This window comes from Mauremys reevesii, linkage group 2, assembly GCF_016161935.1.
Source record: "Mauremys reevesii isolate NIE-2019 linkage group 2, ASM1616193v1, whole genome shotgun sequence".
In the NCBI taxonomy this organism is placed as follows: Eukaryota; Metazoa; Chordata; order Testudines; family Geoemydidae; genus Mauremys; species Mauremys reevesii.
This window is the reverse complement of record NC_052624.1, coordinates 67,698,419-67,726,269: the sequence shown is the minus strand read 5'-3', so window position 1 is coordinate 67,726,269 and position 27,851 is coordinate 67,698,419. Positions and strand designations below refer to the sequence as shown.

The window sequence follows — 27,851 nt, the reverse complement described above, 5'->3', positions numbered from 1 at the left end:
AAGATAATGCCATTGTAAAAGTACAACACTCTATTAAGTGGCCGTTTTAGGAGACTGTCCTGAATCCTGAGATTAACTTTTTCCACTGTTCATCTTGCAGAAAAATGATACACCTATGCGAGAAGCAAAAGCAAACAGAATTTGGTTTGTCTTAGCAGGATACAGTAGATTCCACTTAATAGCGATCCGGATATTAACACTTCCCCGTTAACAGCAACATTTTGCTGGGAACTAATCCCATTCCATTCACTTTAATGTTAATGAGACTCAAATGCTGGCAACAGCATGCCACTTACTAACAACATTTTTCAAAGAAATGCCCCGGCTGTAGGCAGGTTTAAAGGCTGCAGCCAGGGAAGGAAGCACGAGGCAGCGCACCTGTCGAGCACTGACTGTAGGCAGGTTTGTGGGGCTACAGTCAGGGAAGGAACCTGCCTTCAGCCGGTGCTCAGCTGATCCCAGCGCTTCCTTCTGGGGCTGCAGCCCCACAAGCCTGCCTGTGGACAGGCATGGCACAGGAGGTAGGGGCTGCAGGCTGAGAGGGGAGTCTGCCAGCAGGGCACAATACCTCTCTCTGGGCTGCTCTGGGATGTGCTAAGTTCCATCCCCCAGGGAGAGCATGGAGAGGTATCGTGCATGTCCATGGGCCTCCAGCACCTGTGGTCCCTGTAAAAAGCCCCATCCCTGCTGCTGCTCTGTCCACAGACAGGCTTGCAAGGCTACAGCCAGGGAAAGCATGTCCCAGCACTTTCTTCCCTGGCTTTAGCCCTGAAAATGTTCCTTCCTCTTATTAGCAACTGCCAGATAATGGCAACTTTTTTTCTGGCAACCAAGGGGCTGCTACTAAGCAGAACATACTGTACCCTGTTCTGTGATTTTGTTAGGTCATACAAGCCAAGAAGGGTTTAGCCAGTCAATGATTAGACTGATAGATGAACACTGAGAGGCTGTAGGTGACACTTTTCCTTCTGAGTGAAGGTTGAACCAATGGCCCAGCATGGTGTTAGTGGGCATTGTGCTACAGGAGGTGCCATGTCTCTGAGACCAAACAGAGGTCCTCAGCATTTGTGATCAGAGATGGATTCCAAGATATTTTTGTACAGATTTTGGCTGTCTCCCTGGTGCCTGACGATAGAGCCCACCTACATTTCACTTTCAGTAGGTGTGACTGCACATGGTATCATTTGTTTCCTGTTTTGAGTAATGTTTTTGCATGCTGTTGAACTGCAGCCAGAGGCTTACCCAAACATGACAGCGTTTCTGTCGCAGGTGAAAGGATTGCTATTTGTCACAGAGGTTTTGTTAGGCTCAGTTGAATAATTTTTGTAAAGCACTTAGCACGAAGTATTATCTTCGTCATTCTTAACACTCTGAAACATTATTAGTACATTAGTATTTGTATCACAGCAGCGCCTAGAGGCCTTAACCAAAATCATAGCCCCATTGTGCTAGGAACAGTATAAACATATAGTAAGAGATAGTCCCTAAGAGCTTCAAGTCTAAAGAGGTGACAGACAAAAGTGTGGGAGGAGAAACCAAGACATACTGGAAACATAATAGAGAGTTTGAAAGTATTCATGTTTACACCTTCAGTGTGCATTCTATAAACCTCCCCATGCAAAAAACTTTACTTTATTTTCAGGAACCTCCATCAGTGGGATGTTTCTTACACCCAGTGACTGTTTCAGATGTTTACTTCAGTGAATCCCTTCAGGCTGACAAATACACTGGCTAAGATTCCATGGTTTTTAGCAATCTCTGTTCAAATAGTGGTTGTCTATTGTTTATTACCCTTGGAACGAAATTCAGCATTTAGTTCCAAGGTAGGATTTTTTAAATTATCATCATCATCATCATCATTTATTGAAAGATCTTCCTGGCTTACCAAACAGCTCACAGAATAAACAGCTAATTAGAGCTGGTCAAAGTTTTCTATCAAAATATGTTTTCAATTGAAAATGCAGTTTCCAAAAAATCACATTTTCCAAGAATGTTTTTTTTTATTTTGACCAAATTTTTCATTTTTCCTTTGGGATAATATTTTGCTTCAAGTAGGATCAACTTGAGTCAAAACATTTTGGCTTGTCAAACTGACTCCAAATATTTAGCTTTAAATCAGTTTGAATTAATCTGGACTGCCTGAGTACCTATGGTGCTTCACAGGAGTTGTACTTCGGGTGCTTCCTGTCCCCATTCTCATCTATGGGTAGGGCTCCTAATTTGGACTACATCTCCCATAATTCACTGCAGTTCCCCACCCCTCCGGATGCACTGCAATAATTCAACATGGGAATCCCATAATCATGGTGCATCATTGGAGATGTAGTCTGACCAGAGAGTTCAGCCCATAAAGGCAGCAAAACTACAACTCCCATGAGACACCACAGTAGCTCAGGTGGATGGGGTTCAATGTCAAACCAAGCCAAAATAAAACATTGACTTTTTAAATAAAAATATTTAATAATAATAAAAATACAGGACACATACTTTGATCTTTGTAAACATTAACACCCCCTATCCTCACCCACAAATAGCTAGGGTTTAAGTGCAATAAGTAGTCAAATATGTTTGGTATCAAGGCCTGGAACAGATCTAGACCATGTTGGATTGCCCATAATCAAGAACTTCTTCCATGTATAGGATTGTGTTCTTCTGGTAGAGTAGGAAAACATCTGTGTCAGGATTTCCTGGATCTGCCAGGAGCAGTGTCTATCTGTGGTACTTAATTAGCCAACAGTCATGCCATCAGGTGCAGGGATTTCAGGCCTGGATGGAGTGTCTGACTATAGAGCTGGGAGATCAGGTCAGGATAGTCTTGGAGCTAGCTCAGAAGGTAGATGGATATTTTTAGTAGGTCTATCGGCCAAAACTGCCTCAGTCTGTATGGAGTTATGAGAACGATGGTGAATGTGTCCCCTTGCAACTTGTAAATCATTCTGGGGATCAGAGGAACTGATGTAAAGGGGATCAGGTGGTGGCCTGACTATCTGCTCAGGAAGCGTGCTAACTTGTTGCTGACAAATGGGAGGTGAAGAGCTATTGGGATTATCCCATGTTGGTGGTATGTCCAATGCTTGGTGGCTTCCAGGCAGAAGGGAGATGATTGTGCACCTTCCTGCTTGTTTATATAGTGCATCACAGAGGTGTTGGCCATCAGGATATGCTCTGTGGGATTGTGAAGAACAGGTAGGAAGGCCATGCAGGCTAGTCTTATAGCTCTCTGCTCTAAGACACCGATGTGGACCCCATGTCTTCTGGGTACCAAATCCTTTACATTCATAGATGGTCCAGATGGGCTTTCCAACCTGTCTCTGTCCCATGACTAATGTCTTTGTCAGGGAGTGGGGACAGAATGGTACTCCTCCATGCACATTTCTGTGTTTCTTCCACCAGTTCTGCAATAACAAGAGGTAAGATCACAATGTTCATATGGTGTTTTTTCAGGGAATAGACTGACCTGAGCCAGAGTTGGAGCGGTAGCATATGAAGCCTGACAAGCTGTGTCCTGTATGTGCACATGGACATGGCCAAGCAACCCCACACACAGCTGCACCGTTGGTGTCACATTTAGTTCTATCCCAAACACCAGCAACTGCATCAACAGGAACCTGTTTTGGGGAAGGTCAACGAGAGTCAGTCAGGCCTATGAACTTTATTATCCGTAATGGGTGAGGGACTATATTTAGTAGTTCACTAGGAGGCCTAGCTGAAAAAACAGGGAGAGGATAAATGTTAAGCTTGCCCACCTCCTGCTGGGATCTGCCTTTGTCCAGGTAAGGGTAGACATGAATGCCTTTCCTTCTGAAGTGTGCTATTATTACTAAACGTTTTGGGAAGGCTCTCAGTGACGTGGAGATACCTTATACTGGTGATAACTGGGCCCCACTCTGAATCTTAGGCACTTCCTGTGGGTCAGATAGATAGCTACATGGAAGTACGCATCCTGTAAGTCACAAACCACAAACCAATCCTGAACCTGGAGAAATGGAATGATGGAAGCAAACATTACCATCCTGAATCTGAGCGGTGTATGAATGTGTCTTGGATATCCCCAGGTCTAGGATAGGATAAAGAATGCTTTTATTTAAGATAAGAAAATATCTAGAGTAGCCTCTTTCCCTGTATCCTGCAGTACCTCTTCTATGGCTCCTAGACAATGTAATGATGTCATTTCTGATTGTAACAGGCTCTTATGAAGAAGAACAGGAAAGAGTGGGGTTAGGCTGTAGTGAATGGAGCTGTATGTGGTAGCCCTGGACAATGAGGTCTAATGCCCATCTGTTGGCTATGAAAGCTGCCCAGGCCTGGTGATTCTCAAAGGCAGCATTAGGCTTCAGATCAGCTCCCATGTGGTTCCCAACCCGGCTGTTAAATCTGCTGGATCTAGGAGTAGGCTGGGTTAGTCAGATAAGGACATGGGTGCCCCTGGAGAACCTAGCTTTCTTCCTTTACTGGAATTCAGGATCTCAGCTCCAGAACTAAAAAGGCCTTTGCTGGACTTGATACTTGTAGGACTTCCTGTATGTAGCCTGTACTTTGTGCAGTGTGCCTGATGCCTGGAGCCACAATGCCTGCCACACTGTGATGGCTGTAGCCATTGACATAGCTACTGTATCAGAGGTGTCCATGACCATCTGCAGCAATGTTCTCAGAGCCTCTCATTGATGGTCTTTCATTTCAGACCTACAATCCTGCAGGATTTTTTGAAAGGAAAGGATGACCTCTCTTCCATGGGGTAATTACATATAGCAGACAATGTCTAGTGGTTCATCACTGGAAGCACCTTATGAATAAGCCTTGTGCCCAAACAGATCTAACTTCTTAGGGTTCTTGGCCATCAGAGTGCCTTTAGTGGATTTTTATTTTCCTTGCACTACGGAGATGACCAAGGGTGTGGTTGGGCATAGAAGTGCTCACAACCTTTAGGGAGCACCTGATACATTTTCTCCATGGGCTTGGAGATGGGAAGTATGATGACCGGGATCTGCCATAGCTCTTTAGCTCTTTCAGGCTCCCCTCATTAATGGGGAGAGCAATCCTAGCCAGTGTTGTCACACTCATAATATCAACATAGTCTCAATGGTCCTGCACAGGAAGCCCTGGAAAGACTCTGATGTCATTGATTGCTAGCATGGGAGCTACTGTCATTGTCTTGTCCACCAATGAGGAGGATTCCTTGAGTGGAGATGGAAATTATTATTGCTGTCCTTCTAGCATCTTCCACTTCTGTGGGCCCTTGTCCAGTTCCAGTGTGAACAAAGCCACCAGGGAGAGTTATTTCCTCTTTGTAGGCATGAGGGAGGGTGATCTGATGCTCAGCACATGGCAGGATGGTCCACAGGAAGATTGATGCAAAGTTAATCACCCTGCTGTACAGAGGGGTCATAGATCAATTTCCTCTTTTTTCCTTTTCCCCTGAGGGGAGTTAGGGGGACAAAGCTATTGAATGAAAGTGAAAAGATTTCTTCATGGAAAGGGTTGAAAATGAACCAGCTTAGGGCTTCTAAGAAAGTAGGGGCTTGGATACTCACTGGGTTCCATCTCATTGCTATGAGTGATATGAGGGCACTGAGGAAGGGATGTAGCTGCCCAGCCCTTTATGGCCCTCATGCCGGAGCATGAGGCAGCACAGCTTGCATGCACAGCCCCAAACACACTGCTATGCAAAATAAATATGATCTCATACACAAAGCATGTGCACTCCTATAGTGGGATCCACACTAACATGTACTCAAAAAAGAAACGGGATTTATCGAAGTGTTTTTTCACATTAACAAAGTTGCTTCTTTAGTTGAACTATCCGAGAATTCACCTGGAAAGTCACAGTATCCTGGTTCTAGTTCCCACTCTGATTCTCTTTATAAATTAATTATTTAGCACATCTGCCTTTTTAAAGAGGTGCTGTGGCCTCCACTTGTTCATTTGTGCAGAGAGAAAAAAAATCACACTGAGATCTCAAGTGTCTCAGCAATTAGTAAAATGGGAAAGATGCTGCTCTAGGATTTTCAGGGACATTGTACTTCATAATCTTCAGTCTTGCTCAGTGTTACGATTATTATAACTTCAAGTGTTTTTATAACCTTAAGAATGTCAACATGTTTCCATTATCTACAGTGTACATATTATTTGGAACCTACTTCACGCCGCAGAATTTATTAATGTATTTTCTTGGATCCTGGTAAAGTGGTCCTTCAATACACTGTGAAGGACTTAAGACCCTCATAGAAATCTTTTACTGATGAGTATTTAAAAAATATTGGAAAATCATTCAGAGGTGGGTAAAAAAACAACACTAGATTTTCAGTGGTTCAGCAGTATATTTTTTTCACAAGGAAACTCAACAAAAAGATAGACACACAAAACACATATAAAGAGAGCACTAAAAAGATCAGTATTCACTGACCTTTAACCATGCATCACGTGTGTTTTCCATAATGTTTTAAAGAGAAGAAGTAAAAGAATAAAAGGGGGGAAAGAGCTTTAACAAAGAGAAAGTGAGAATGAAATTATTTTATCCTTCTTTGAACTTCATGGGCAGACATGATAGATGACAGCCCTTGTACTTTCAGTGTTTCTGCCCGATAGAAGGGTTAGCTGAAAAAATGACCTATTATGTAGGGATCTGAAAAATGGATCTCATGGGAGTCATGCCCTTTTACATTATTCTGAAAGTGACCAATGACTAGTATCCAATCTCTCTCTCCCCAGCTTTTATATGATTTCAAAGTTGATATGGCTGGCCTTAGGCAGGCACTTATTTAGCCATGTCTGTAAAAATGCTTAAAGTGCAGTTCTTCTCTGAAAAAGGACTATGAAAAAATGACTTCTCCTTACTTCTCATCTGCTTCCTTTCTGTATTCAGAATCAGATTTGCTTACTTTTGCAAATTAAATAATTTTTTTTTACTTCTTTTTACTCATGTTAGCAACACAGAGACAAAACAGCTAAGTGAGCAAACAAGATTTGATTCGGTTTTGTGCATTATCAGCAAAATTGTTTACAGAGTTTCAACCAGTGACACCTGGGCAACTCCATTGTCATAAAGAACATTGGACAACTGGAAGACAGTAGGTTAGCCTAAATGACAGCAAGGTCCAGATTTTTAAATGTATTTTAGGCAATTAGGAGCCTAAATCTCATTGGCTGTCATTTGAAAATTGAGATTTAGGCTCCTAAATCAGTTAGACCTTGCAGCACTGTGTGCCACAATGCCTAAATACCTTTAATCTGGACCTAAGAACCTAAGTTAATCTTCAGAACTTTTATTACTGGTGAGGCACAAAGAGGTAAGAACCCAGTTTGGGCCCCAAATCAGGGCAGCACCTAAGCTTATACTCAAGTAGGAAAGCATGTGTAAGTACTAAGTGCTGTCCTGAATAGGGTTGCTTTCCTAGATCATAACCCTTGACTCTCTAGCACCAGGGAAGTATGCAGTACTGACAGTTAGAAAATCACCTTTTCACTTGACAACTGAGGATATGGGAATTATTAATCGACAATAAACATGTAACACACACAATGCATTTTTAGTCACTTTTTCAGAGCACTGCCACCCTATAAGTGCATGTATCACAGTGTAGCTACTGCATGTCCTGTATATGTGATTTCAGATCCACAATGTATTGAGTACCATCACCACTTTCCATTGAAAAGTTGCAAATACTTAAAGCTGAGTGAATAATCTACTAGGATTAATTTATTCAACAATTTATTGAACAAATATTACCTTTAGTGTCTATTAAAAAATTCTTAAGCTTATTAGTTATATGAAATTATTCTCAAATTTATTCTGCCAATTGTTTTGGATAAGTAGACTGCGAGAATTGTAAATTCTTGCTTAGACTGCAAGCATTTTGGGTCAGGGACTAACTCATATTATATGTACATACAGTAACTAACACAATGACCCTTAAAGCTTCCTTATTTCACTAGTTTTTCACTATGTAGAGGCTGTGAGATGATGGGTCTCCTGGCACTTTTAGTGCCACCATTTATTTTTGTCACCAACCTCCATTGTTTGCTTGCATAAAACAAAACACTTATGGGAAAAAATCATTTACAATTTCATAACAGTGTTCTCTTCTGACTAAAGCAGGTGCAAGAAATTACATCAGTTCAGTTATGTATGACCTCTTCTGGTATACAGCACATCTGTAAATATGTACCCCAACTCACTATCATAGAATATTTTTCTTGACACTTTATGCCCTAGAGATGAATTACTAATATACAAATAATTATTTCTATGGCCTGACAGAGCTGAAGAAATCACGGATAACCTTAAAAAAAGAAGTGGGAGCATTTCTCAATGTGATGGTGCCACACATGTCCTTATATAGGCCCTGATTCAGAAAGGTAGTTAAATTCATGTGAACCTTTAGCAGATTAGCAATCTCATTTATTTCAATGGGAGTACTCATGTGTTTTAAGCAATGTACAGGCTTAAGTATCTTGCTGAACTGAGGCCACAGTTTAGCTATGCAAATGTTGATATCTATACTGCAGAGCATAAAGTGGAATAAGCACAGCTGAATATGGCTTTTAAGAGTGTACAGACACATTAAAACAGTAAGAGTATGTCTACACTGACATCAACTGGCCCATGTCAGCTGACTTGGGCTACAGAGCTGTTTAATTGTGGGGTAGATATTCAGACTCAAACCGGAGCCTGGGCTTTGGGAGACTTCCCACTCGCAAGATTCAGCAGTTATAGCCCAAACCCTGCAAGCCCGAGTCACCTGACACAGGCCAGCCATAGGGTGTTTAATTGTGGTGTAGACATACCCTAAAAGGCCAGAGCGCCAGGAGAAGAAGGGACTTTTCATAGGCTGAGCAACACCAAATGAAGCACAAAAAAATGTCCTACCCATCTTAGGCTTCTTATCATTCTCAGCAGCTGACAAAGGCAACATCAGTAAATGGCAATTAAAGTTTGTAATCCAACACCTTTCACCTGAATGGACTATGTGGCAGAGTACTTTTGGATAATGTAGCAGAAAAAGCAGTCTAGCTTACCTTTTCCTAGAGAGATCTGTTCAGCTTACATCCGTGTGCCACAGTCCTTCTGGGGTTTTAAGAGTGCGATGCATAGCTGACTGTAAAACAAAGCAAAATTACCACATTTTTAAAGGAATTTAATTGGAGTGCTCACTTGTGTAAGTTTGAGAATGGTTATTTTAAATGGAAAATTGGAGCAGGATCTATGCCGACACATAGATTCACCAAAGAAATCCACTGGGAAAGGCCCAACATAGGTCATCACCCCCAGTGTCCCTCCATATGGTGGAACAGAAGCAGGGATGTTTTCTAGTCTGCCACCTAATTAATAAGAATACAGTTCATTTGCAGCTTACTACTAATGAGTGTATATTGACAGCAAGATTTTCTGTTTTAGACGTATTAATGAATGTAACTGTATTCCACTCTCAATGAGTGGCATCTAATATTGCACATCATAGAGAAGGGTGGAGACAGCTGGTATTGATAGAAGTCTTCCTCCCTGAAGAAATTCAGCATTCAGTGCCAGGAAGAGGAGTTCCCACAATAACAAACTCCAGCAAGTTGGTTAACTCCATGTTGTCTCCTTTGCTTCCTTTCCAAATTGCTTGATGTTTTTGAAAGAATGAATCCATCTCTTTAACTTTGTTTTTAAAAAAGCCAGGTGGAGCATTAGTCTGAAAAAAGATTTATAATAAAAATAAAACCATCTACTGTAACTATTAGAAAGTGTTCGCAGAAAGATAGGAAACAACTTGTCCTCTTGGCTTATACAATACCATTGATTTTCCTCTTAGTATGTACAAGAACACAGATTCAAAGAGCCATATTTACCCTTGGTATAACTCTAATTAGTTTAAATTTATATCAGGGATAAATTTGGCCCATACATTTTATCCTGCAAGTAGCTACTAAATATGAAATAATTCATATCAACTGGCAGTAATTATATACAATTTATGAGGAACTAAAGTGGAAATATAGACATCAGATACTTTCAAACAAGGGGGTCCTTGCTGACTCATGTATTTTGATATCCTTGTCTTTTATCCACCAGTATGTTTTTCACCTACATATCAAAATTGGAAGATGGTATACCACACTACCTTCCATGTGAATTTCATATATTACATTAAGACTCTAAGCCCCTTGATATGATGGGACTGTTATCTGTGATGAAGCATGTGTGTGTATTGCTTCACAAGCAATAAAGTTGGGGAAAAATGGTATATAAAGCAGCTGAACATTTTAAAAAGTATGTTCATGACGGGACATTAGTTAGGAAAACAGAATATATAAGTTATCTGGAGTAACATCCCTCCTCCTGAGCATTTACAAATTTACATGCTAGTATGCAGTGCTAGTCATTACGTTCTTTAAAACAAACTGTTGTAAAGTATTGTAACTAAATATTGAACTCTTTCCACAGTATTCCCTATGCTATGTGTAGGGAGTTATGGTAATACTAATTACATACAAATGGCAAATGTGAAGTTTTACCATGGCAACCACTATATTTCAGATACATAGCCCAACCCACAAAAAGTTAACTTCATCAGTGAAAAATCCTATTTTAAAAATAATTCATTCCTACCATTGAAACAATATACAGATGTTTTTATTTATTATTTGTACTACAGGAGCATCTAGAAACTTCAGCTGAGATCAGGGCTCATTGTGCTATTTTCTGTACATATGACTGGTAAGAGACATTCCATGCCCCCAAAAAATTACATTTCAAAGACAGTCAAAACATGGGTGAAAGGAAGTAAGTATTTATTACTATCACCATTCTACAGATGGGGAATTGAGGCAGATAGGTTATCTGGTCTCACGGGAAGTCCATGGCAGAGCTAAGAACTAATTCCAGAACTGGAGTCAGTGATTTAGTTGGAAGGCTATATAAATGCGCAAATATAAATGTTTTGTTTGCTGCTCATTTGTTTCTCTCTCTATTTTTTCTTTTTTTTTCATTTGACAAAGATTTTGTTTTGTTTTGCTTTGCTTTGCTTTTTTTAAAGGAACAAAATGCAAAAGATGGTAGTTATGAGACTGAAGTAACAATGGGCACATAGATTGAGGTCACATGCAAATTAGTTTTTGTGACACCATTCTACTGCTATTTTAGATCAGTGCTAAAAAAGGCATCTTACTTTTGCATCATTCAGGGAGTGGTCATGTGACCTGTTGTTACACCAGCAACAAAATTCATTCTTACACATGCATCCCACAGTTCATAAAAAGTATACAGCACTTTCTATCTGTAGATCTCAAAAAACATTACAAAACTATATAAACTTTATTATCCACATTTTACAGATGAGGAAGCTGAGCTCAGTTAACCATAAAGTGGTCCATCAAGTTAGGGCAAAACCAGAAACAGAATCTGCTCTCCCAATTCTCAGAGCTGGGAAATGAATTCAGATTCACGATATATGGAATCACAGGAGGCATTTATTAAAGAAAACAGTTATAACTATAGACTCACAAACAAGCTTCCATGCAGCTTGAGTTCAGCCTTTGCCTGATCCAATCAGGGCCGGCTCCAGCTTTTTTGCTGCCCCAAGTGGCAAAGCAAAAAAAAACCAAAAAAAACCCATGATCTGCAGCACTTCAGTGGTGGGTCCTTCTCTACTGACCTTGGCACAAAAAGTAGGACTGTGCTAATAAAGTTTGCGGATGACACAAAGCTGGGAGGTATTGCTAACACAGAGAAGGACCCGGGGTATCATATAGGAAGATCTGGATGACCTTGTAAACTGGAGTAATAGTAATAGGATGAAATTTAATAGTGAAAAGTACAAGGTTATGCATTTAGGGATTAATAACAAGAATTTTAGTTATAAATTGGGGACACATCAGTTGGAAGTAACAGAGGAGGAGAAGGACCTTGGAGTATTGGTTGATCACAGGATGACTATGAGCCGCCAATGTGATATGGCTGTTAAAAAAGCTAATGCGGTTTTAGGATGCATCAGGCGAGGTATTTCCAGTACAGATAAGGAGGTGTTAGTACCATTATACAAGGCACTGGTGAGACCTCATCTGGAATACTGTGTGCAGTTCTGGTCTCCCATGTTTAAGAAGGATGAATTCAAACTGGAACAGGTACAGAGAAGGGCTACTAGGATGATCCGAGGAATGGAAAACCTGTCTTATGAAAGGAGACTCAAAGAGCTTGGCTTGTTTAGCCTAACCAGAAGAAGGTTGAGGGGAGATATGATTGCTCTTTATAAATATATCAGAGGGATAAATATTAGGGAGGGAGAGGAATTATTTAAGCTTAGTACCAATGTGGACACAAGAACAAATGGATATAAACTGGACACTAGGAAGTTTAGACTTGAAATTAGATGAAGGTTTCTAACCATGAGAGGAGTAAAGTTCTGGAACAGCCTTCCAAGGGGAGTAGTGGGGCAAAAGACATATCTGGCTTGAAGACTAAGCTTGATAAGTTTATGGAGGGGATGGTATGATGGGATAGCCTAATTTTGGCAATTAATTTGGCAATTGATCTTTGATTATCAGCAGGTAAGTATGCCCAGTGGTCTGTAATGGGATGTTAGATGGGGTGGGATCTGAGTTGCTACAGATAATTATTTTCTGGGTGCTGGCTGGTGAGTCTTGCCCACATGCTCAGGGTTTAACTGATCACCATATTTGGGGTCAGGAAGGAATTTTCCTCTAGGGCAGATTGGCAGAAGCCCTGGAGGTTTTTCACCTTCCTCTGCAGCATGGGGCATGGGTCACTTGCTGGAGGATTCTCTGCAGCTTGAGGTCTTCAAACCACAATTTGAGGACTTCAATAACTCAGACATAGGTTAGGGGTTTGTTACAGGAGTGGGTGAGTGAGATTCTGTGGCCTGCATTGTGCAGGAGGTAAGACTAGATGATCATAATGGTCCCTTCTGACCTTAAAGTCTATGAGATGGAGAACCTCAGTCTGCAGAGCTATAGAACAAACCGTGTTTAACTGCCATACCTTTGTTACAAAAAAGAAAAATCACGTTTCTTTGATACAATATGTACTCCAATATTATCCCTTTTATCTTACACGATACAAAATAAAATCTTGGCAGTAAACAAAAAATTGAATATTTCATCATTTTATAATGTACAAAACCACTGCACATCAAATATTTATGAAATATTTTTAAAAATAATATTCCCAGTACATTTATCCATGAAGAATTAATCCCTTATGAACTCAACATTTCTCCCCTCCTCCCCCCATAAACATTTTATCTCATTTTATAAAAATACTAGAACATTTACAAGATGATACTGGAAGAAATAGCATTGGTGAAAGCTGGGGTTTGTAATTGCAAAGTTAATTATCTTTCCTAAACCATCAGTTGTCACTTACATAGACCAGATTCTAGCAGGCTCTCAGGGGATCGACTTTATTTCATTCCTAATGGCTTGGGACCCACCATTTTGCTGTCTCTGAACATTTGGTCACTGAATGCACCATTTATGGAGTATTGTTTAATTAAGGACAAATTAAGAGAACTGTGAACAGAATTTAATTTCATATACTGTGTAAATTCTTTTAAAGAGGGTACTAACTATAGGCATTATAACTTTTCATTATCCACTGCTTCTACAAGGTATGGACAATTTATTGTTTGCAACAGTTAAGACTTTTGTTTACTCTTTGGGGGATTATGCTGGCATTGCTGTTTTTGTGCTTCATGATTCCCTTAACCCCTTATGTGACACAGTTCAGTATTGCCCTGAGCCACATATCTGACAAAGCAGGCATAGGAATTACAACAGGACAGACAGCATATGTTTATAAGGCTAAAGGATGAGATGAACACCACAGTCTTTCATGGTCAGGTACCTTTTTATGGGATACATATGCCCTGCGCAGCAGGGAACCCAGCTTCATTGGGCATTCTTGTGCAGTAGCTCACAGCAAAAAGGCGAGAATGGGGATAACGCTGAAGAATCCATTGCTAGGTGGATCCTTCCCCCACGCAGCTACTTCAGCCATTGGACTTAAACAGCCTCCAGGGAGAGGTTCCACAGCTATTCCATGTGACTGGTGGGAGGTTGTTTTCCCTTCTACTCAACAACTAGCCCATTACGTGAGCTGTATGGTGGATGGTATATTTGGCCTTTAATGCAGCATTAGGACTGGGATTTCAAACACACCAGAACTAGGGAAGACAAAATTGTGGTATCCACAGCAATTGGAATTCTACAATATATTTTGTCTTACGAACCATGGAGCTATTACAGCTAGAGGGAAGAACAGGTATAATTTTATCAATCTAAATACAAGTGTACAGTATTTTAAATTGATTTTATATTACTTCTGTGTATTATTTAATACTGTTTTGGTTTCCAAGAGGTCAGAAAGGATACCTGATTGCTTTCAAAGGGTGGCAATCAACGAGCAGACACAAAGACAGAATTCTGTATTTCTAGTATACTTTAACAATCATGAGCATGTACACTTTTGAACAGGGGCATCTAATGGCAAAAGCAAAAGCACAGCTTGTAATTCACAAATATAACTACCCAAAATCCCAGCAAAACAATTCTGCGCTGGAGTTCCCAAACAGGCCTGTGAGGGCTGCTGCTCCCCGGGCTGTGGTTGTCCAAACTCCTTCCCCAGAACACACAAAAAAAGTCCTTTGTCAGAAGTGGAGCTGGGCAAATACTCCAGACATTTTTTACATCAGTTCAAATATTAAACAAATCCACTTTGTGTCCATGCCCTTTTTGGTCCTCACTTCATATGAATATTCTAGCAATGAATTTATTGGGAGGCTGGTTTGCCAAAACAATGAATGTTAATGTTAATCAGCTTGTTCACAGGACGTGAGTTTTGATTTTGTACTTGCATCTGAAGTGTTAGTCTGAGTTCTGCACATCCAACCAATAAACAGACACATACCATACCACCTATGCGTCCAGTCAAAATAGCTCAGCTTTCACATTTTGAATCTTCACAACTGCTCTCAAACAAGCTGGAGACCAAGAACTACTTGAATAATTTAAAATGAACAATTATGAATTATTCATCCAGCTCTAGCTAAAATCATGTCCCTGGACTGTCAGAGTCATTACCCCCAGATACTGATGGTATTTTTGCAAAACAAATTGAAACAATCAATGAATAAACTTTCAAGTACCAATGAAACATCCTCTTACAGAAAAGGGCTTGTTTGTCAGCCACTGCCCTCACCAATTAACTCAACTCACTACTATGCACCAATGTGCACATATATCTACATTCAAATTTGTCTCTGTCCAACATAACGACCCTGTTACAGTGACATAGTAAACCTCCTCCTAGAATAGGATAGAGCCATGCTTGACCTACTGAGGTTGAGGCAGTGAGAGTGTAGACACTATATAACCTATGTCATCCCTAATCTCAGCAGCTGTCCCATGACGCTGCCATTCCCTGTAACAGTGACTGCTCTGGTCACAATTTTAAACGTCACTGCACAGTGGTCACAGGGACCGGAAGCCACTCCACCACCTCCTTTCAGTCCCCCTAGACAGGGGCGGCTCTAGACACCAGCGCGCCAAGCAGGCGGGGGCGGCGGCTGGGGCGGCATTGAAGCACTGGAAGCCCGGACGAGCGGACCGCGGACGCACGCGCGGGCGGCTGGCGCTGCCCACTCGCTGAGCTCCCTCCCGGGCAGCCAGCAGGCATGGCGAAGCCGGGCCGGAGGGACGCCGGGACCCGCCGACGGGCGCGCGGCGCCGCGGCGCGCTGCGCTGCCGAGTTTCTAGAGCCGCCCCTGCCCCTAGAAATGCCTTTCTCTGACTGCCCAATCCTGCAAACATGCCTAGCAGCTCACCCTTGTTGTGTGCAACTGCCTAGCTAACCATCCCAACTCCACTCACTAGATGCGCTCCTGTTTGGAATAGACAGGAAGTATTGGATCTCCTGAGAGCATGGGAAGAAGAGACTCTGCAAGCACCACTACAGACCAGCCATAGACATGTAGACATCAATGAGCAGATTGCAAGAGGGATGCAGGCAAAGGGGTATGACAGGGGTCAGCTGCAGTGCCATGTGAAAGCAAAGGCACTTTACCAGGAATTCCACCAGGCCAGGAAATGCAACAATAGATCTGGTGCGGCATCACAGACCTGCTGTTTCTATAAAGAACTGCATGCCAAACTTGGCGGAGACTCCATCAGCACCCTGCCGACCACTGTGGGTACCTCAGAGAAGCCCAAGACGGAGACCGCTGCCATGAATGGTGAGGAGGAAAAGGAGGACAACTCCGGCCATGCCATGAGCCAGGACCTGTGGGAGACTTCACCGTTGTGTTTATGGGAATAAGAGAAGGGACTTTTTAAATCTTCAGTGGCTGTACACAGACGTAACTTGCACAGCCACAGTTTATAGTAGACATGGTATAGTAAAACAGGTGTAACTTTGTGTGAAGGAACAGATTTAAGTTAAACTGAAATAAGCCACTTTTAAACCGAAATAAGAGCATAAATAAAACACAAGGGGTTTACATCAATTTAACTAAACTGATTTAATTAAACCAGTGCAAATTTATGTGAAGACAAGTCCTTAATTACAAAGCAATTATACAATGATACATGCCATGTTTAAACCACTATAAGTGTGTTCAGGCAGGGGTTTGTACCAGTTGAACTGAAATATTTTTAAAACTGATTTAAGTTGAACTGATGCAATTTGTGTGTGCAGACAAGCCCTATTAGGTCCTATGGCTACAGAAGTGGTTATCAGAGAGCCTTCAAGCAATATCTGAATCTCTTGGATAGATTTTTTAAAAGATGAAGAGTATTCAGGTCAGGATAACTTTTCAGGGAGTAGAGAATTTTGCAACCTTAGAGATCTGTCCCTTAACCCAACTTTGGCCAAATCCTGCACTCAGACATAGGGCTCTTGTTGTGCACTTACACTGGTAGTAAATTAGCACACGGTGCCTGATAAATCAATGTTATTTTCACGGTTTTATCTCTTAACCAATTTTAATGGAGATGCCAAGTTTGAACTTTTAAATCATAACTGTATTTAAATTATCCAAGCATAAAAAGCTGAATTATTTCCCCCATATTCAGATAACCATTTCTGGATTTTCAACACACACTTCTTGGTGGATAACAAAATCTTAACTTTCTGTGCTGAGAAAAAGCATAAGAAATTAATTTCAATACAAAAGCAGTTATCAGGCAAAATCAGAGCTGAGAATGAAAGTACTATCTTAACAAAAATTATAGCATCGCTGGTATGATGCTGTAATTCTATAGGAATTGTACAGCATCAAAAACCTGTCAGGTGAGATTTAGGAATACACCACTACCTCGATATAACGCCACCCGATATAACACGAATTTGGATATAATGCGGTAAAGCAGCGCTCCAGGGGATCGGGGCTGCGCACTCCGGTGGATCAAAGCAAGTTCAATATAACACGGTTTCACCTATAACGCGGTAAGATTTTTTGGCTCCCAAGGACAGCATTATATTGAGGTAGAGGTGTATATCTAGAAGTTATTCCCAATTGGATAATGGTCTATAATCCTGATACAAAGTCTGTAAAATGTTCTTGTGAGGTAGTCCATATTCTAAGGGTAGCATATCATTTCAGAGCTGTCAGTTTTAATTTCTGTTTTATTAATTTTTCCATGTCTAAAGACATATATTTCAAATGGCATATATCAAGTAGACTGTACTCTCACAAAGAAGCAATACAGCTATGGGTTATTCTGACAAGCTACAACATTTTTTACATGAAAACTCCAATCTTTGAAAGGAATAGATGGAAAGAATTTTTCTGTGAAAGCTGATGGAAGAAGAGGCAGGAGTTCAAACACCTTGGTAGACTGGAGGTAAAGAATAAGGCCAATGTATAGAATTGCAAAAGTAGATATAAGATGCAGATTCCCGTGGAAAATATGGTTTTCTTTGATGGAAGAGGAGAGGAATAAGGTGTTGGGCAGGATTTGGATAGGCACAAAGAGATGGCAACCCCTGTGGCTCTCAGCTACATGGACACACCAGGATGTTCCCCCCTTATAAAGAAGGGATACAATAGTCAGAGCTAATACAGAGAAGCTGCTACAGAGTCTGCCCACTGCCTGGTGGAGGAGGCCTTGTCCCTGATATCCCTATGGAAAAACCCTGTGATGTGGCCATTTAGGATTAAAGATGGGAGAGATAAAGAACCTCTACTGAAAACTCAAAATAATCCAACAGTCATACACCATGTATTATTGTCCATAGTTTGCTGAGCATAAAAGGTTATTGAGGCTAAGTGGCTAAACAGGATAAACAGCAGTACTGTCTCTTTACAAAGCCTCTATTCAACAAAGTTAAAAAGTACCTGTCATAAACAGATAGTTAAGGGTTAATGTCTCTTTTACCTGTAAAGGGTTAAGAAGTTCAGTAAACCTAGCTGACACCTGACCAGAGGACCAATAAGGGGACAAGATACTTTCAAATCTTGGTGGAGGGAAGGTAGAGGGAAGTCTTTTGTTTGTGCTCTTTGTTTTGGGGGTTGTTCGCTCTTGGGACAGACGTCAATCCAGGCTCTCCAAATCTCTCTGAATCAGTCTCTCATGTTTCAAACTTGTAAGTAACACAGGCAAGGCGTGTTAGTCTTATGTTTGTTTTCTCAACCTGTAAATGTTCCTTTTTGCTGAGAGGATGTTACCTCTGTTTGCTGTAACTTTGAACCTAAGGCTAGAGGGGTTTTCTCTGGGCTATATAAATCTAAGTACTACCCTGTAAAGTATTTTCCATCCTAATTTTACAGAGATGATTTTTACCTTTCTTTTTTTATAATTAAAAGTTTTCTTTTTAAGAACCTGATTGATTTTTTTTCTTTCTTGTTTTAAGATCCCAGGGAATTGGGTCTGGACTCACCAGGAGTTGGTGGGGGGGAAGAAGGGGGGAATGGTTAATTTCTCCTTGTGTTAAGATCCAAGGGGTTGGATCGGTATCACCAGGGACTTGGTGGAAAAGCCTCAAGGCTATCCAGGGAGGGGAAAGTTTTGGGGGGACAGGGAATGTGCCAGACTGGCTGGTGGCAGTGTTACCGGATCTAAGCTTGTAATTAAGCTTAGAAGTGTCCATGCAGGTCACCATATCTGTACCCTAAAGTTCAGAGTGGGGAAGGAACCTTGACAGTACCTAACTCATTAAAGAAAGACGCAGAGCAGGGTGGGGGCTCAGCAAGGGTCCCCTCCTTTTATAGTCACTGCTGACCCTGGTACGGCCCTCGTTGATACTAGTTGTACTGCAGAGAGTGCTGATCCTGGTTCCATGTTAGGGAATGCTGTGCTATAGTGAGCTGGGGAGTAGCTCAGTAGGGGGAACTAAGACATAGCTCTAAAATGAGATGTACAATTGTTTGCAGGCCTTCTGAACCCAGATTTTCATTTGGTTTCAGAGAAACAAACAGAGCTTCAGGTAGGGCTGGTCCAAAAATGGAGTGAGGAGAGGCAGGAAGAGAAAGAAAAAAAATTGAAGCAATTGCCATTTCACAGAGCTTGAAATGGAGCAATGTGGTTTTCAACATTTTTTGTCAATCTTTTTGAAAAATGACTACTTTTTGAAAATTTTCAAGATGTTAAATTTTAAATCTTGAATTTTAATCCCTCTTTCCTTTTAGCTAGCTATATCGTACTCTAGACATGCTTTTTAATTTGACCTCTTTTGGCAATATGAAAGCTAAACAACTGTTTTTCTGAAGTCCTTTCCAATAGCAGTTTAATGGTAGAATCAATCCAACTTTTAGATACCAGTCAATACAACAGAGATAATTAGATCACGTAAAAAAATAAGATTGATTCTAAAATCTGCTTTCACTAGGGATTCAATTAATACAAAAAGTTTATATTTAGGTTAACACTGTATGAATACACTGAATCAGTACAGTATATATAACATCACTCTAAAATAAAATACTATGATTTATATAGAATCATAGAATCATACAATATTAGGGTTGGAAGAGACGTCAGGAGGTCATCTAGTCCAACCCGCTGCTCAAAGCAGGACTAACCCCAACTAAATCATAATTGTGTTACAATGAAAGTAGTTCTTGCTTTTTTCTAAAAATAACTCAGGCTTAATCTCTATATTTTTCTTAAGAGCTACTCAAAGTTCAATGTTCTTCATCTTATCATCACCTGTCTTTTACTCTCTCACTGGGTAAAAAGATCAGGAGTTTATAGTAGATCATAAATTGAATATTAGCCAACAACGTGATGCAGTTAGAGAAAAGGCTACTATCATTCTGGGGTTTATTAACAGGAGTGTCATATGAAAGACATGGGAGGTAATTGTACTGCTCTCCTTGGCACAGGTGAGGCCTCACCTGTGCCAAGTTCTGGGAGCCACTGTGCCCAGAGTAGAGTACTGTGCCCAGTTCTGGGAGCCACTTCAAGAAAGATGGACATATTGGAGAGTGTCCAGGGAACAGCAACAAAAATGATAAAAGGTTTAGAAAACTTGACCTATGAGGAAAGGTTTTAAAAAAACTGGGCATGTTTAGTCTTGAAATATGTTAAGGGCTGTTATAAAGAGGATGGTGATCAATTGTTCTCCGTGTCCACTGAAGGTAGGACAAGAAGTAATGGGCTTAATCTGTATCAAGGCAGATTTAGGTTAGATATTAGGAAAAACTATAAGGATAGTTAAGTTCTGGAATAGGCTTCCAAGGTATGTTATGGAATCCCATTACTGGAGGTTTCTAAATATAAGTTAGAAAAACACTTGTCTGGAATAATCTAGGTATACTTGATTCTGCTTCAGCATGGGGGACGAACTAAATGACATCTTGAGATCCCTTCCAGCCCTACATTTCTATGATTCTATTACTTCTGTGTCTACACGAGAACTGGAAAATATAATTTCCAGCTTGAATAGACACACTAGGTTAGCTCTGATCACACTAAAAGCGGAAGTGTAGCCATGACACTGCAAACGGTGGGAGGGCCTAGCTGCCCAAATATATTCCTAGGGTCTCAGATAGGATTGCACGTCAGGCAGCTAGCCCCTCACTCCACCATGGGTTCTATGTTTAGCACATTAGCCAAATCAAAGCTAATGCATGTATGTTTACTCAAGCAGGAAATTACACCCTCCAGCTCCAGTCTAGACATAGCAGCAAAGAATCCTGTGGCACCTTATAGACTAATAGACATTTTGCAGCATGAGCTTTGGTGGGTGAATACCCACTTCTTCGGATGCAAGTGGTGGAAATTTCCAGGGGCAGGTATATATAAGCAAGCAAGAAGCAAGCTTGTATCATCAGGTGATGATAACGAGGTTAGATCAATCAGGGAGAATGAGGCCCTGTTCTAGCAGTTGAGGTGTGAAAACCAAGGGAGGAGAAACTGGTTCTGTAATTGACAAGCCATTCACAGTCTTTGTTTAATCCTGAGCTGATGGTGTCAAATTTGCAGATGAACTGGAGCTCAGCAGTTTCTCTTTGAAGTCTGGTCCTAAAGTTTTTTTGCTGCAGGATGGCCACCTTAAGATCTGCTACTGTGTGGCCAGGGAGGTTGAAGTGTTCTCCTACAGGTTTTTGTATATTGCCATTCCTAATGTCTGATTTGTGTCCATTTATCCTTTTCCTTAGAGACTGTCCAGTTTGGCCGATGTACATAGCAGAGGGGCATTGCTGGCATATGATGGCATATATTACATTGGTGGACGTGCAGGTGAATGAACTGGTGATGGTGTGGCTGATCTGGTTAGGTCCTGTGATGGTGTTGCTGGTGTAGATATGTGGGCAGAGTTGGCATCGAGGTTTGTTGCATGGATTGGTTCCTGAGCTAGAGTTACTATGGTGCGGTGTGCAGTTGCTGGTGAGAATATGCTTCAGGTTGGCAGGTTGTCTGTGGGCGAGGACTGGCCTGCCACCCAAGGCCTGTGAAAGTGTGGGATCATCTGGTCTGACTACCAAAAGGAGGCCGCCAGACAACTCTCCAATACCAAATTTTACAGGCTACTTCCCTCAGATCCCACTGAGGAATACACTAAGAAACTGCACCATCTACTCAGGACACTCCCTACACTAACACCAGAACTAATCAACATACCCTTAGAGCCCCGACCAGGGTTATTCTATCTACTACCCAAGATCCACAAACCCGGAAATCCTGGACGCCCCATCATCTTGGGCATTGGAACTCTCACTGAAGGACTGTCTGGATATGTAGACTCTCTACTCAGACCCTATGTTACCAGCACTCCCAGCTATCTCCGTGACACCACTGATTTCCTGAGGAAGCTACAATGCATTGGTGACCTTCCAGAAAACACCATCCTAGCCACCATGGATGTAGAGGCTCTCTACACAAACATCCCACACACTGATGGAATACAAGCTGTCAGGAACAGTATCCCTGATGATGCCACAGCACACTGGTTACTGAGCTCTGTGCCTTTATCCTCACACACAACTATTTCAAATTTAATGACAATATATATCTCCAGATCAGTGGCACTGCTATGGGCACCTGCATAGCCCCACAATATGCCAATATTTTTATGGCCGACCTGCAACAACGCTTCCTCAGCTCCCGTCCACTCACACCCCTTCTCTTCCTACGCTACATTGATGACATCTTCATCATCTGGACCCATGGGAAGGAGATTCTGGAAAAATTCCACCACGATTTCAACAGCTTCCACCCCTCCATCAACCTCAGCCTGGACCAATCTACACGGGAGGTCCACTTCCTAGACACCACGGTGCAAATAAGTGATGGTCACATTAACACCACCCTATACCGAAAACCTACCGACTGCTATGCCTACCTTCATGTCTCCAGCTTCCATCCCGGACACACCACAAGATCCATTGTCTACAGCCAAGCACTGAGGTACAACCGTAACTGCTCTAACCCCACAGACAGAGACCAACACCTAGAAAATCTCCACCAAGCATTCTCAAGACTACAGTACCCACACGAGGAAATAAGGAAACAGATCAGCAGAGCCAGACGTGTACCCAGAAGCCTCCTACTGCAAGACAAACCCAAGAAAGAAACCAACAGGACTCCACTGGCCATCACATACAGTCCCCAGCTAAAACCCTCCTACGCATCATCAGGGATCTACAACCCATCCTGGACAATGATCCCACACTTTCACAGGCCTTGGGTGGCAGGCCAGTCCTCGCCCACAGACAACCTGCCAACCTGAAGCATATTCTCACCAGCAACTGCACACCGCACCATAGTAACTCTAGCTCAGGAACCAATCCATGCAACAAACCTCGATGCCAACTCTGCCCACATATCTACACCAGCAACACCATCACAGGACCTAACCAGATCAGCCACACCATCACCGCTTCATTCACCTGCACGTCCACCAATGTAATATATGCCATCATATGCCAGCAATGCCCCTCTGCTATGTACATCGGCCAAACTGGACAGTCTCTAAGGAAAAGGATAAATGGACACAAATCAGACATTAGGAATGGCAATATACAAAAACCTGTAGGAGAACACTTCAACCTCCCTGGCCACACAGTAGCAGATCTTAAGGTGGCCATCCTGCAGCAAAAAAACTTTAGGACCAGACTTCAAAGAGAAACTGCTGAGCTCCAGTTCATCTGCAAATTTGACACCATCAGCTCAGGATTAAACAAAGACTGTGAATGGCTTGCCAATTACAGAACCAGTTTCTCCTCCCTTGGTTTTCACACCTCAACTGCTAGAACAGGGCCTCATTCTCCCTGATTGATCTAACCTCGTTATCATCACCTGATGATACAAGCTTGCTTCTTGCTTGCTTATATATACCTGCCCCTGGAAATTTCCACCACTTGCATCCGAAGAAGTGGGTATTCACCCACCAAAGCTCATGCTGCAAAACGTCTGTTAGTCTATAAGGTGCCACAGGATTCTTTGCTGCTTCTACAGAACCAGACTAACAAGGCTACCCCTCTGAGTCTAGACATAGATCATATATTATAGTGCAAGCTAGAGTGAAAGGATTTAGCCCATACCAGTGGGAGTTTGTTGGGAATAGAGACTGAGCAAAAACTGAACACTCCATACTCCCCTCCACATCACTTTCCCAGAAGGTACTGCAGATGGGTTCACAAGGAGAAAAGGAATATTTTGTGCCATTCCCAGTTTCAAAAGAGGAAATAGGAGTGGCTGATTTGGATTCCACAGCCTCTCACAGGCATTCCCAATGTAATCTGGGCTGCCACTGTTGCTACGGCAGCACAGGCCCTGCTCTTTAGAACGTTCACACTGAGTTGTTATTTTTGCTAGCTGACACATTTTTCAGGTGCAACAGAAGTGAGAAAAGGGAAATAATGAATTTTAACAGTCCATGAACTCCAAGAAACCTGAATGGAATTTAATGGGCTAAAGGTCTGGACTACATGGAAAAGTTTTACCAGCAGTGATATTACTGGTGTTACACAGGTATAGTTATTCTGGTATAAACCCACATGTGAACTCTCTTATTTCAGTATAAAAGTAGCTTTTTCAGTTTAGCTTACCCTTTCCCAAGTCACATATGCCTAAATGAATAAAAACACTCTTATATCAGAATAATGTCTGCATGAGAGTTTTTCTGGTATAAATATATCAGTATAAATTCACACCTTTAGGTTATTTAAAAAAAAAACACTCCTGTGTACATAAGGACACAGGCCATTTCTGTAGCCCAAGGACTTTTTTCTTGATGAAATTCAAAGGCCTGCTGTATACAATAGAGGTTTTAAGAGTTTCTAACAAAAAAAAATAGTTGCAAGAAACTTTTATAACAAGGTGTCTGACAACTAAATAGAGGTGTCACCATCAGCTTCCCCTGATTATCCAACTTTATCATTGTAAATTATTTACATCTGAAGTGCTGGCTCAAACTGCGGAAGTCAGGATCACATTATTTCAGGTTTCCATGTCTAATTTCCTTCTGTTCCCTCTCCCCTTCCCAGTCTCCCTCTCCTATGTTTGGGAAGGGGTTTCAGATTTTCTTTCACATTTGATTATTGGCAGGCTAAGAGCTCTCTTTCTGTAACTTTATGTGAGTAGTCCCGTGAGTTACTCACGTGCACAGATGTTTGCAAGATTGGGGTCAAATATGATTTCACTCCAAAATTAGAGAAAACAATTTTTAACACACTGAATACGCAATAACAATTATTGAGTCATGATTTTCCATAACGAACTTATAAATGCTCTTGTACTATACAGATATTAGTAAAGCATTTAACAAACATGTATTCAAGTTTTCCACACAAAAGAGGTACCTGTTATCTTTTGCAATACATACAAATTCCTTTTTAATAAGAATATTGTGGAATAATTTAAACCACAAATTTAAATTCTGCAAAGGTAAATAAGGAAGTTTTGCAAATGCTAAATTAATGGACTGACTTTTATGACGTTTAAAACAAATATCAATAGAAAAAATATTTTTAATTTAAAAACTCCCCTGAAACATTTGCAACCCAAATACTGCATATTTATGCTGATACAATATCAGAAAGCAAATATGCCTAAAAATTGACCAGTCTAGCCTCACTACCCAAGCATTTTGCTCAGCTTAAAGGTAACAATTAGTATAAATGGTAAAAAAATTGAATTAAATTTTTAAAAAATGTTTCTATCATCTATGGTGTATTCAGTAACAGAGATAAGAATTGGTTTTTGTTTTTTAAAAATGTGGTTTTTTTACCTCACAGTGCCCCTTCAATGCAAGAAATAAGCACTGTAAAATATTATTTAAAAGGAGTGAAGGGTGTTGTATTTTAAAATCCAACTAAAACAACAGTTTACCTGACTGTGTTCTCACCCACAAACAATGGGAATGCTTCCCTACAGCTTGGCAGGTGTGACTTGGAAATAATTGCAGAAGAGGGAGGGGGCCATCACAGATATGTAATTCTCTTAGAGAGACCTCAGGCCTTTTTTCCTTGTGTAACCCTGTATGGTAATTAGTCCAATTCCACCTGTCTATATTAGTAATTCTTGCAGTTTGCTGCCTGTGGTTAATTGTTACTGCTCTGGGTTAGTGCAGGTTCTGTACCAGTTACTGGGAAGACAGAAATAGTCTTTTACCACTGAAAACTAAACCTGGATTCACCAGAGTTTCAGCATTTTGCTTCAAGGCTTCCATTAGCTGAGAGACAAACCTGCATGCTTTCATTTTCACCCCAAAGGGTTTGAGTCCACTGGAAAATGCCTACATTCAGAAACACTACTTCCCTGGGGAGGGGATGCAAATAGCTGCAATGGAAAATATAATCCAGAAGGGGAAACTGTGCAAAAATTAAATCTCCTGAATACTCATGACAAAATGTGACAGTAGCAGATTAAGGTATGATCAAATAAACTGGCTGGCCAGTCTACGGTGCTCTGAAGGGGGTCTTCTCTCATGTAGGTTTTTTTCCAGCATATCTCACCCATAATGAATGGGCACCTAGGTTTATTACCAAACTGGGCTCACTAGATTTAATCTGTCCCTGCAAGGGATGAATGCTGTTGAACCACACAGATAGATCCTGTGCATAATCACCATTTGCATATTACATACTCAGTTCAGCAAGATACTTAAGCAGCTGCCTAACTTTAACATGGACCTATATTGTGAATGAAGTTAGGCATATACTTAAGAACCTTAGTTGAATTAGTGCATCGGTGTTTATATAACCAAGCAGAAAATAACCCCATTTATTAATACTCATGTATAAGGAGTATTACATGATCAGTCCATGTATATACATATATATACACAGAGAGAGAGATTATTTAATCTAAGTAATAATTATAACAACATAATAATGATCTGCCAAGTGTTATTAAACCTATTAAGCCCAAAGCAATTCATTGATGACCAACTTCCAAGTGCTAAATAGTGCAGCTTCATTTTGGTTTTATGTAAAAATCAATGCAAACACATGAATAATCATTGGAGAGTGTGCTGGAGCCTACCAAAGTCGGTTTGTAATTAGTAGCCCATTGGTCCAAACAGTAAGTACCATCACAAAGGAGCAAAAGATACAAGCATATGAAACATTTTTGCCCTTCACTATTAATTACAGTTATTCTGCCAATATCTGAGAGCACACTAGGTTTGCAGCCTGGACTCCAATTTCAATGTTCCGCAAACATATAGAAGGACACATCGCTAGCTTTGGTACCCCAACCCAACAGCATTTCTGTACCAGTTTTTCAAACTTTTTAGGGATACTAACATGGTTTAAAAGTCATTAACATGTTTTAGCTTTAATGTAGACAGAGAGTGCTAGCTGAACCTGCTGCCAATCACACAGTTCAAAGCACACACACAAGAAAGTGCACATGGATAGGCTAATTTCAAGTCAGGAACTTTATATGGCAGGAATAAACCAGGGTTTGTGGATAAACTAATGGTTACACATTCAGCCACCTGATCAGAATAGGACATGGGGTAGTGAATCCTGGGAAATTACCTTATCTGTGGAGAATGTAGAAAATCTTCCATTAAAATTTTGTGATAAAAATAGCTTTACTTTTTAATTTCAAAACGTTCTGCTTTCACATAGACAAAACAGGAAAATATCTGAAAATTATTTTAAAAAAACACAGGAAAAAATAATTTATTGTTTTAAATTTTTCATGGAAAATTCCTACCATGTCTAACAAACTCTACAACTGCCCCATGACTGAATGAATTTCAAAGTATGTCTGAACAGGATCTTAGAGGAGTACAGTGGATACTCTAATGAGATTACTGAGTAATTTAACTAGTAGGATTACTTGGCTGAAATTACGGAAGAGTTCTATAGATTTCAATAGAAAATTTTGGGACAGATCCTGTCTCTGACATGATCAGGCCCCTACACACCACTTTTGTGCCTATTATTGGTAATGAGAAT

At 40.9% G+C, this 27,851-nt stretch overlaps 1 long non-coding RNA gene across 1 annotated transcript; it reads right to left on the bottom strand.

The window, feature by feature from the left end:
- On the bottom strand, positions 1-25,948 carry LOC120399215. The gene is made up of 3 exons (XR_005595035.1): positions 25,771-25,948; positions 9,016-9,095; positions 1-3,395 (listed from the first exon to the last, which is right to left on the bottom strand). It is a non-coding gene; the product is annotated as an uncharacterized LOC120399215 (long non-coding RNA).
- Between the last annotated feature and the right edge of the window lie 1,903 nt (positions 25,949-27,851).